This window comes from Ochotona princeps, chromosome 11 (genome assembly GCF_030435755.1).
Source record: "Ochotona princeps isolate mOchPri1 chromosome 11, mOchPri1.hap1, whole genome shotgun sequence".
Lineage (NCBI taxonomy): Eukaryota > Metazoa > Chordata > Mammalia > Lagomorpha > Ochotonidae > Ochotona > Ochotona princeps.
The window spans coordinates 14,935,019-14,944,709 of record NC_080842.1 but is presented as its reverse complement, the minus strand read 5'-3'; the positions used below and the strand labels follow the sequence as shown (position 1 = coordinate 14,944,709).

Here is a 9,691-nt window from a genome sequence, read left to right as displayed (position 1 = left end):
GGCTTCGTTGTACTAACACCACCACCTCATGGACAGAGCTGCTCACTACATCACAGGGAAAACTAGACCCCCTGACATCCTTCTACGCCCAGGCAGACGTGGAAGCAACTAACGGTCAAAAACAATATCCATGGGAAGTGTGAGGTGATCAGACCCACAGTCATGGGCATAATATGGAACCTAAACAGATACAGGTTCTTTATTGATGTGTGCTGTATATATATATATATATATGAATGATAGTATCAGATAGGAGATGCATAGTATGAGTCAACATTAAAGAATTTATGAAAAATGCACATGAATAAAAAACTGTGCATGGATCCCAAATTTTTTTTACACCAAAATAAACTTATCTTTGAATTCCATTTTATGGTCCTTTGGAGTATCCTCTTAATGTATATTTGTGTGTGTGTGTATGTGTGTGTGTGTGTGTGTGAATGAGCTCCAGCTAATCTACATACAATTTATTTGACTCATTTAAATATATGTAAATACCTTATATAGCTTAATATAGCTTAACACAGGCATCAATTATTCATATTCAGACATGTAAATATATAGGAGATATATTAAAAATATTTGTTTAAACCATTTATAGGCAAACCTTGAAATACCTGCCCCTTTCTCTTTTTTTTCCCTTTTTTATTTTTGGTTACTAGGAAGAGAACAGATTTTGTGCACATCAAAGATACAGTTCTAAGAATGAAGATGCTTCACTCCCTCCCTGTTTTCTTTATTTCTTTTTTAATTTTTGTGACAACACATTTTGATTTACTTTATAATCACAGACTTAATCCTCTACTAGAGTTCAACAGATAGAAAGTAAAAGGACCACTGCTCCACAACAGTATAGACAAGGACCATGAATGCTCATCAACTCCCAGTATGTGATTTTCACTCATATACATTTCATTTTTAGTACTCTCTTTATTAGCTAAAGCAAATCAAGAGAAAACATGTGATATTTGCCTTTTTAGCTCTAGCTTACTTCACAAAGTATAATGGCCTCCAGTTGTATCCATTCTGTTGCAAAAGACAGGATCTCTTTCTGTTTGTGGCTGAGTAGTAGCACTCCACCATGTGTATATACCAGTTTTCCTTATCCAGTCTTCTATTGATACACATCTTGGTTGAACACCTGCTCCTTTCTGCATTTAACGTAGTTTTCTGGCTACAAGCTACGGCTTTTTCTCTGCCTGTGATAAGCATTTCCACCTAACTTTACTAGGTCAAAAACAATTTAGTCCCTAAACTCCAGAATGCACATCAATAAAAACGACAAATGGTGGGCATTCACAAGAGACCACCTTGCCCAGGGTTGGCTTCTGCAGGTCTTTCACGTATGGTGAGGGTAGAGGTGATGAAGTTGGTGGGCTACACTGACAATTTGGAGTTGTTGTCTTAGAGACGCCCATGTGCCCAAAGTGTTACAGTCAGGAAGACCCCATGGTCCCCGTCCCACAGAAGTCAACCACTTAACATTTCTAAACTCAGTTGAATAAATAACTATTTATTCAAAATTATCATTACTGTGACTGTGATGTCACTGCTGATGGTTCTCTAGTGTCTCATAAACATACCCAGAAGAAAGAGAGGCAAGGGCATTATTTAAAGCCTGGACACTTAGCAAAAAAAAAAAAAGTAGAGTAAAACTGGAGGGATGAAGCTTCCCCTTGCATTCCTGGATGTCACCCCCATTCACAAGTCCTTGGGACTGGGGGGTAGGTTGCAAATACCTTACACAGCAATTACATTATGATAACAAAATAGTCACAGATATTCTCAACTAGTCACTCTCTTTCCAGTGAGTGCTGAAAAGGGAGAAGCCAGCAGAAGCAACTCTACCTACCCAAGAACCTTTGTTCTGTTTCCATTCCTCTTAGCTTGATTGGAGGCTGCAAAGTTGCCAGAGAAAATATCTAGGACAGCCTCCTGATTAACCCAGTGTAACACAGATCGGCACAGTATAGAGTAGAAATGGTGTCCCTGCTTGACACTCTGGGACCTTGTTTAAGGCTGTGACTGGATGACAACACCACTTCCTCATCTGCTGAATGGGGGGCTGATCTTAGTAAATCTTAAATTCCTTATTGGGGTTGGCATTCTGAGATCCTCCATTTAAGAATCATACAGAGCTGGAATTCATTAATGATAATAAAATTCTACTGCATTGAACACCATGACACAACAGAATCCCCGATAGCAGAAAATCCAGAGATCATTTCTGGCTCAGAAATCCATCATCTGAAAGACTCTAACTAAATATCAATCATTTTGCATGGAACTGAGTGGACCAGGAGATATAAATATTTCATGCTAATGGTAGCTTGATTCCAAGATGACTAATAGTGGTCAGCCAGGGACACAGTAAGTGCCTGCAAGGGAAGTGCAGACCATTCATTGGTTTGACGATCTGCTCTTGAGGGCCTGCGTTCAGCCCAGCCTTGGAGAAGGGCTGATTCAGAGGACATGTAACATCTTGTTAAGATGCAGATTCTGATCCAATTGCTCTGGTGTGGAGTCCAAGATTCTGCATCTTAACAGCCTCCCATGAAAAACCAGACAAGTGAGCATGTACACACACACACACACACACACACACACACACACACACACACACAATGTCCTGCAATGTTTCTGGTGGGTGTTGATTTTCCATTCAGTTGTGGTTCAGAGGATGGAGACAGTTTCTAGTGCTAGAGGGGGGTGGGGCGTGGCTCCTGTTGAGGACCAAGGTCCAATCAGTGTGCGGTTAACATGCTAGTGGATAATTGAGCATTAGTTGTTCCGGGAAAGGGGGGGGGGAGAAGGAGGAAGGCAGGGACTGAGCACTCCCAGGAGAGCTATGCTGTTAAAATGCAGTGATGGTTGTGCAATCCAGAGACCCTCATCTCGTGGCTCTGGCCTTTCTGGCCTCCAAATTGAAGCTCTTGCCTTTGAGTTAATGGAGCAATTTTCTTCTGGTGCCTCGACAGCCATTTCATTCCAAGATGGATTGCAATGTGAGCTGATCTTTTTTTTTTTTTTTTTCCATTTCGTGTCCCAAACCGCAGCACAATTAGTTTCTAAATAAATGTCAATGGCTTCTGTGGGAGGCTCTGAATGTGAGAGCTGACATCTGGTGCCCGGCCACAGAGAGTACCGAGGCAGGCTGTTCCCCTACAGAGAATGAGCAGCTCCAGTGGCCTCCACCAGCCTGCATTTCCTTGACAGCAGCAGTGTGGCTAAGTGCTCTTGAATGTTTTCCAAAAATATTGAGAAAGTCAAACAGAGAGCTTCCATGTTAGTTCACTCTCCCAAGGGCAAGGGCCAGGCCAGGCTGAAGCTAGGAGCCGGGAACTCAATCCCACAGAAGTGGAAGGAATCCAACTACTTGAGCCATCCTTGCTGCCTTCCAGGGTCTATATTAGCAGGAAGCTGAAATCTGGAGCCCAGTTACATAGTGAGTGGGCATCTACATCAGTATCTTAATAAAACTCCCACCCCAAACATGTTGAGCATGAAGTCATTTGAAAGACACAGAGAACATGGAGTTTAAGGAAAACTCACCTCTTCCCCCAAACAGCTGTGCATGCCTCTGTGAGCTAGGATTTCCTGTCTTGATGGCATCTGACCACATGAAGCAGTGCGCTCTCCATCTTCAAACTAAGTTAGGGCAGGTGCTGTGGGTGCACTGTGTCCTCCCAGAACTCATGTGTTAAATTCTAACTCCCTGGCAACATGAAAAGGTGCCTCTGTTTGGGACTAAGTCATTGCAGGTGGAATCAGAAGGACGTGTTCTTAATTTACAGCAACAGGTGGTGCAGTGACACCTCATCTAGTATGAGTGGCATCTTTATTAAGAGAACATTTGAACATGGACACACACACAGGCACCATGTCAAGATAAAGGCAAGCTTTCACTGTGTACCAATAGAAGAACACTGCAGACACCCTTCAGATCAGCCCTACCAACACCTCAATCCCAGCCTTCTAACCTCTGGAACTGCACGAACACAAACATTTTCCAGTGAAGCCACCCAATCTGAAGTACTTTGACCTGACAACCCCAGCAAATGGTGACATCCAGTTGCTGATAAAATCAGGCATCGGAAGGCCATCACCAGCTGTCTGGCTTTGAGAAAATTCTTTAAATCTCTGCCAAGCGAGGGAGGTAGAACCAGTGGGGAGTGAAATTCTGAACAATTGGAGCATTCTTGTGCTCTATGAAATTTCCATTCGTTGTTCAACTTGATGCCATTTTGTGGGTCACACCTGGGAGGTGAGAGCTGAGAAACTATACCAGCATCCAGACAGGTGAGGGCTCAACTGGAGCAAACAGCAACACAGTCAAACCACAGAGGATCAGACAGAACCTGAATCCTGTATTGGGTGGATGGTTATGCTAAACCAAGCTTGGACTATGCCTGGGCCCACAAGTGAAAACCTAGTAAGCATGGCTGGTGGGGACCCCTGACTCCACTCTCTGACTCCAGGAAAGCCCCCTTGAAGGGGAGAAAGGCCAGCAGGCAGGACAGTCTGGAAACAGCAGTTAGGGCACAGCCCTAATGGAGTTTGCCTTAGTTCTGTCCTCTTAAGTTGACACTAGACAAAAGGGAAAGAGAACCAACAGGAGCTAACACAAGACCAACAAGAGCACAGGCAGATGACTTTGATGTTGCTCCAGCGCACTTGAACTCTTGCTAGGTTGGCAAGTACCCACAATGGTACTTGGGTGTAAAAGGTAATGCAGCCTCATGTTGTAGTCACTGGCACGTGGGCATTTGGATTACACGTTTACCTCCAAATTCAACAAAGCAGGGTACGATCCATGCTGTCCGCCACTATTTTCTCCCAGTTTTTAGCATGTTGGAAAAGCTCAACTGGTTGCCTGAAGGAACAGTGAAGTGGGAATATGTTCCAGACACAAGGAAAACAATTAGCTGATTAATAAGCAGGGTCATCATACCCTTCTAGGCTGCTTGTTTGAATCAGTTTTGGGGAGGGGTTGTTGTTGTTGTTGTTTGATCATCATTATATTGTTGTTATTCAGAGCCGCTTGACAAAGGATCATGGGATGATGTGTGTGACAAGGGCTAGCTTAGTAATTCAAGAATCTGGATTGGAGTTAGCTTCCCCATGCCACCAGTCAACAAATACTAATGAGTTTTCCAATAGGTACAAAGCATGCGCTTCACACTTGGAACCCAGATGCATGGACACCTCAGAAATGATACAAGGTGCTGCATATCATGATCCTTGCTCAGACTTCAAGCCTCCACAAAAGTAGGGTAATCATCGTTTGCTGTAAACCAACCAGTCAGTAGTAAGTTGTTATGCTGGCCCAGGACACTAAGACACTTGGGAGTACTGTGTGATTTACCTTGGTATCCTCTCAAATGTGCTCATGTGAATTTGTAAAAGTATTGTATCTGCTATATTACAAGTCATTAACCTTTAGTCATCTGGGCTAAAGAACTTGTAAACAAAAATCAAGAAACAAGCAATGTCAAATCATATTAATTAGTTATATTTTTCCTGATTTGTGTCTTGGGAGGTACACTGACTTTTGCATGCAAAGAACCAAGCAAAACCCATGGGGTATGGGTTTGAACAGTGGTTCTGCTGAGACAAATTGGGAAGGAATTTACTACATAGTGAGAGAGACCTCCAGAGGACTCCAGATCCACTCCCTGAGGACCTGCGTGTCGCTGAAGTTTCTAGATCCTTGACTGGCCCACTAAAGAACATATAGACAAGATATGGTTTCACCAAGTGACATGTAAAGCACACCCAAAAGTTTGAAGCCAGGAAGACCTCATGTCCAGATATAAAAACCGTGTCAGGATTTAAGGGCACCTGCTTGAAAGAGCCCTCCATGGAGACAGAGAGTATAAGTATCACAGTGGGTTCAGTGGGTGAAAGATACGGATTAGATGTTGATTTATTTTGGTAAAGCATTGGCTTCCTGTTTCTCTTGTTTTCCATACATTAACATCTTGGAAGAGCTGCTCAGAAGCCCACTAATTTCCCACTGATTGGCCAGGCAATGCTCATGGCTAATGTATACTGAGGACTATCCTATGCTAGGGGCACATGTATGTACTAACGAACTTACATGGATGAGATCTCCTAGTTTTGACAATCTGGGTATTGGACAATGTGGGTATGTGAATTCCCACTTCACAGATGAGAAAGCTAGAGTTCAGAGAAGTGAACCAACCCGATCAAGGTCACCCAGTGAGGCTGCTCTGAGGAATCTCTGGCCTGGCCATTCTGCCCACACAGCCTAAGCTGCTGTTTTCAGACTGACAGTGTTTTCATAAGGCCCGTGAGTGATGCCTGGGGCCAGAGCAGCTTCATGGTTTCTTTCCCATCTGCTCCCTGCTAGGACGCACAAGGCCTGTTTTGAGCAGAGTCATTTAGAACTCAGCGGTAGCTGAGTGCATTAGCTAAGCCAGCCCCCACACACCTGCTAGATCCATTTCCAGCATGCAGAACCTTGTCTACATTACCTTGGGTGTTTGGCATAGGAACCAGCTGTGACTCCCAAGGCTCACCCTCCACTGTTTCATGCTGCTGAGCTCCCCCGAGTGTCAAGGCTGAGATTTTTGCCATCAATCCGTAACTCAGGTTGGGAGTAGAAGAGATTCCATATTTGGTGAGGGACCTGGGAAAGTCACACACACCCTTGGAGCACCTGCTGTGCGTGTTCTGCTCAGCTGTCAGGCTTTTTACTACTCTTAAATATTTGTGTGCTGAGAACAATGTTAATATTATATTAGTAGTCACAATCCAGGAACAAATCACTCCCTTAGCTGATACTGCTTATAAATTATGACATCACCTGCTGTACAGTGGCATAGTCACATGGTTCCCCAAGTCCCACACGCATAATAATCCAAGAAGAAAAAAATCCAGCAAGGTTCCCATTCAAGACCTGTCAGCACGGGGCTTGTTTCTTTGACTTTCAGCCTGCGTGGCATTTCCTGGAGGTACAAGTTATTTAATGCTTACATGCTGATATACGTCTTTATTTCTATTGTTCCCCAATAGCCATCAGAGAGCTCTCATTCAAGTGAAAGCAGTTGCCCTGCAGGGCATCACACAGCTGTGTTTTCAGTGTCAGCTCAAATGGCGTCCCAGAGTAACAGCAACCACTTCTGCCCTCTGTGCTGAGCTGGCAAGCAGTATCTTTAGCACACGTGGCTCTGAGTTTGGTGGCCCTAGCTACTATTCTGGAATAGTCTGGTATCCAAGGGTGGAATGCACAGGGGCTGGTTTGTACTCCTGGTTCTTGGGCCAGGCCACAGCGATTGTTCCCATGGTAGAATGAAGCTCATTCTGGGAAGCGATTTGGAAAGCAGCTCTTGGCTCTCCATCCAGACACAGCCATGGCCACGTGTTGCTTCTTTGTGAGCTGGAATTTATGAGTGGGTCTGGGCCTCTTGCCTGCCGTCACCCTGTCTTTGTTCTACAGGGCAGCAGCCTGTTCCCCCATGGGCATTACTGAGACTTTGGTGCCACCTATTAAAAACATCGAGTGCTGGGAGTGGCACCTTGCTATAGTGCAGCAAGTTGAGCTGTCACCTGTGGTGTTGCCATCCTATATGGGCACCAGTTTGAGTCTGGGCTACTCTGCATCCAACCCAGCTCTCTGCAAATGCTCCTGGGAAAGCAAAAGACGGTCCAAGCACCCTGCCACGCATGTGGGAAACCTTTGGTTTGGGGCTTAAATACGGAACAGAAAAAGTCTATCACTTACAGACACACATTCAGAGGCCAAGCTCTGTAGCAGCATACTCATGCTGGTGCGTAGAATACACCTGACCCATCTCTCCCAAGAGAAATTCGAGAAAATAAATGAAGGAATCAAGCCTCCTCTACCAGGTTTTTGATATCACTTACGTGTTTATTGCATGTTAGATTCACCGACCATCTGTGAAGGAACACATCAGCCGTGTGTAAAAAAATAATGCAAAAGGCCTTGATTGGGGGGTATTCCATTCACGGACCTCTCTCTTCCGTGCAGCGGAAAGACAGACATGAAGAAGGGCTGCAAAGAGACAGAAAGGCAAGGAAAGAAGTGTGCTAGCAGGGTTTTTAACTCTGCATGATATGGAAGTTGAAGCGGGTGTCACTTCGGTCCTTATTTAGTAAGAAATGTTGACCTGGGTCCCTCATTGCTCCAACAGTGGCTCTGTTGCCCCAGGGGTGTGCCAGATCTCTGCTGTCCCTTCTGAGTTCTAGTCGGAGGTCAGAGTGACATACCTGATTTGAAGCAAGCTCCTCACTCCTTCCATAACCGCGGCAACCATCCTTGCCAAAAAAAAAAAAAAAAAGATGACTTAATTAAAACAAGCAAAAGCTGAAAGAGAGAAAAAAAAGCAGGAAGCTGTTCCAAACTGAATAGATGATGATTCCAAAGGCCAATTATGTTGGGGTGGAGGTGGGGCGGTAGGCCCTGGGTTGAACAGAAGGTGGAGGTTCGATGAGACCAGGCTGTTTGGCTCTTACTGCAGCAAGCGCCAGGCCCTTGAGACAGCCAGAGCCTCCCACTCTTCAGGGGCTGCAGCATGACTGGTACGTCTGCCTGGGTGGGAAGCGCTGTGCCAACTGATGGTATCAGGCTCTAGGAGTCGTCAAGAGGCTACTGTGACGTCAAACTGTGAGCGGCCAATCACGTTGTCCAACATCGCCGAAGGCTCAGGTTCCCACACGGAGCCGGGAGTGCCCCTTCCCAGATTCCATTCTCACATTGTGACTCAGCTTGCTCTGGAAGAGGTCCCAGGTGTCCTCGCTCACCACTCCGCACCTGCTGAATTTCTGACTGGTGTCTCATCCTCGCTGACAAATGCACTTGAGCTGAAATAGCTTAGCTTCAAAACAAGAACAAAACCAAGATTTTTCCCTTGCTCTTATTTATATTCCCCAGTAATCATAGGCAAGCACTCAATTTCCTTTAGAAAAAGATTTATTTATTTTTATTGGAAAGACAGATATACAGAGTGTAAGACACACAGAGGAAGATCTTTCATCCGATGATTCACTCCCCAAGCAGTCACAATGGTTGGACCTGTGTGGATCCGGAGCCAGGAGCCTGGATCCTCTTCCGGGTCTCCCACACTGGTGCAGGAATCCAAGGCTTTGGGCCGTCCTTGTCGGCTTTCCCAGACCACAAGCAGGGAGCTGCCGGGATTAGAACCAGCGCCCATATGAGATCTCGCTGCCTGCAAGGTGAGGACTTCAGCTGCTAGGCCACCGCGCCGGACCCATTCAATTTCCTTTTATGGCCAAATTCCTGAAAATGTCAGGATTTTCACTCTCTGCTTCCTCCCTCTCCCCGCCCACCTGCTTCCTCACCCTCCGTTCTGCTGTGGCACACCACCCATTCTGACGTGCACAATCCAGAAGTGGAATCTCTGTTCCATCTTACACAGTTCCCAGCGTCTGTGGAGGGAGTGGGCCCCTTCCTCCTTCCTGAAGTGTGTTCTTCTCCGGGATCTCGTGATACCACATTTTCTTGGTATCCTCGCACTGCACAGCTCACAGGACCGCTTAGGCCAGATTCCTCAGCATGAGCTCTTCAGAGCCCTCCTCTTACCCTCCTCTCCCTTTCTTTGCCCCTCATTGCTTCCTCCCCTTTTCCTTCCAGCCCTTTCCCATTTCTTCTTTTGCTCCTGCCTTCCGCTTTTCCCTTCCCTCTCAC

At 45.6% G+C, this 9,691-nt stretch overlaps 1 long non-coding RNA gene across 1 annotated transcript; it reads right to left on the bottom strand.

Moving 5' to 3' along the window:
- Window positions 1-2,817: 2,817 nt before the first annotated feature.
- LOC131481369 (uncharacterized) lies at window positions 2,818-8,329 on the bottom strand. Its single transcript, XR_009246256.1, has 4 exons — window positions 8,254-8,329; window positions 6,830-6,971; window positions 4,784-4,873; window positions 2,818-3,715 (listed from the first exon to the last, which is right to left on the bottom strand). It is a non-coding gene; the product is annotated as an uncharacterized LOC131481369 (long non-coding RNA).
- Between the last annotated feature and the right edge of the window lie 1,362 nt (window positions 8,330-9,691).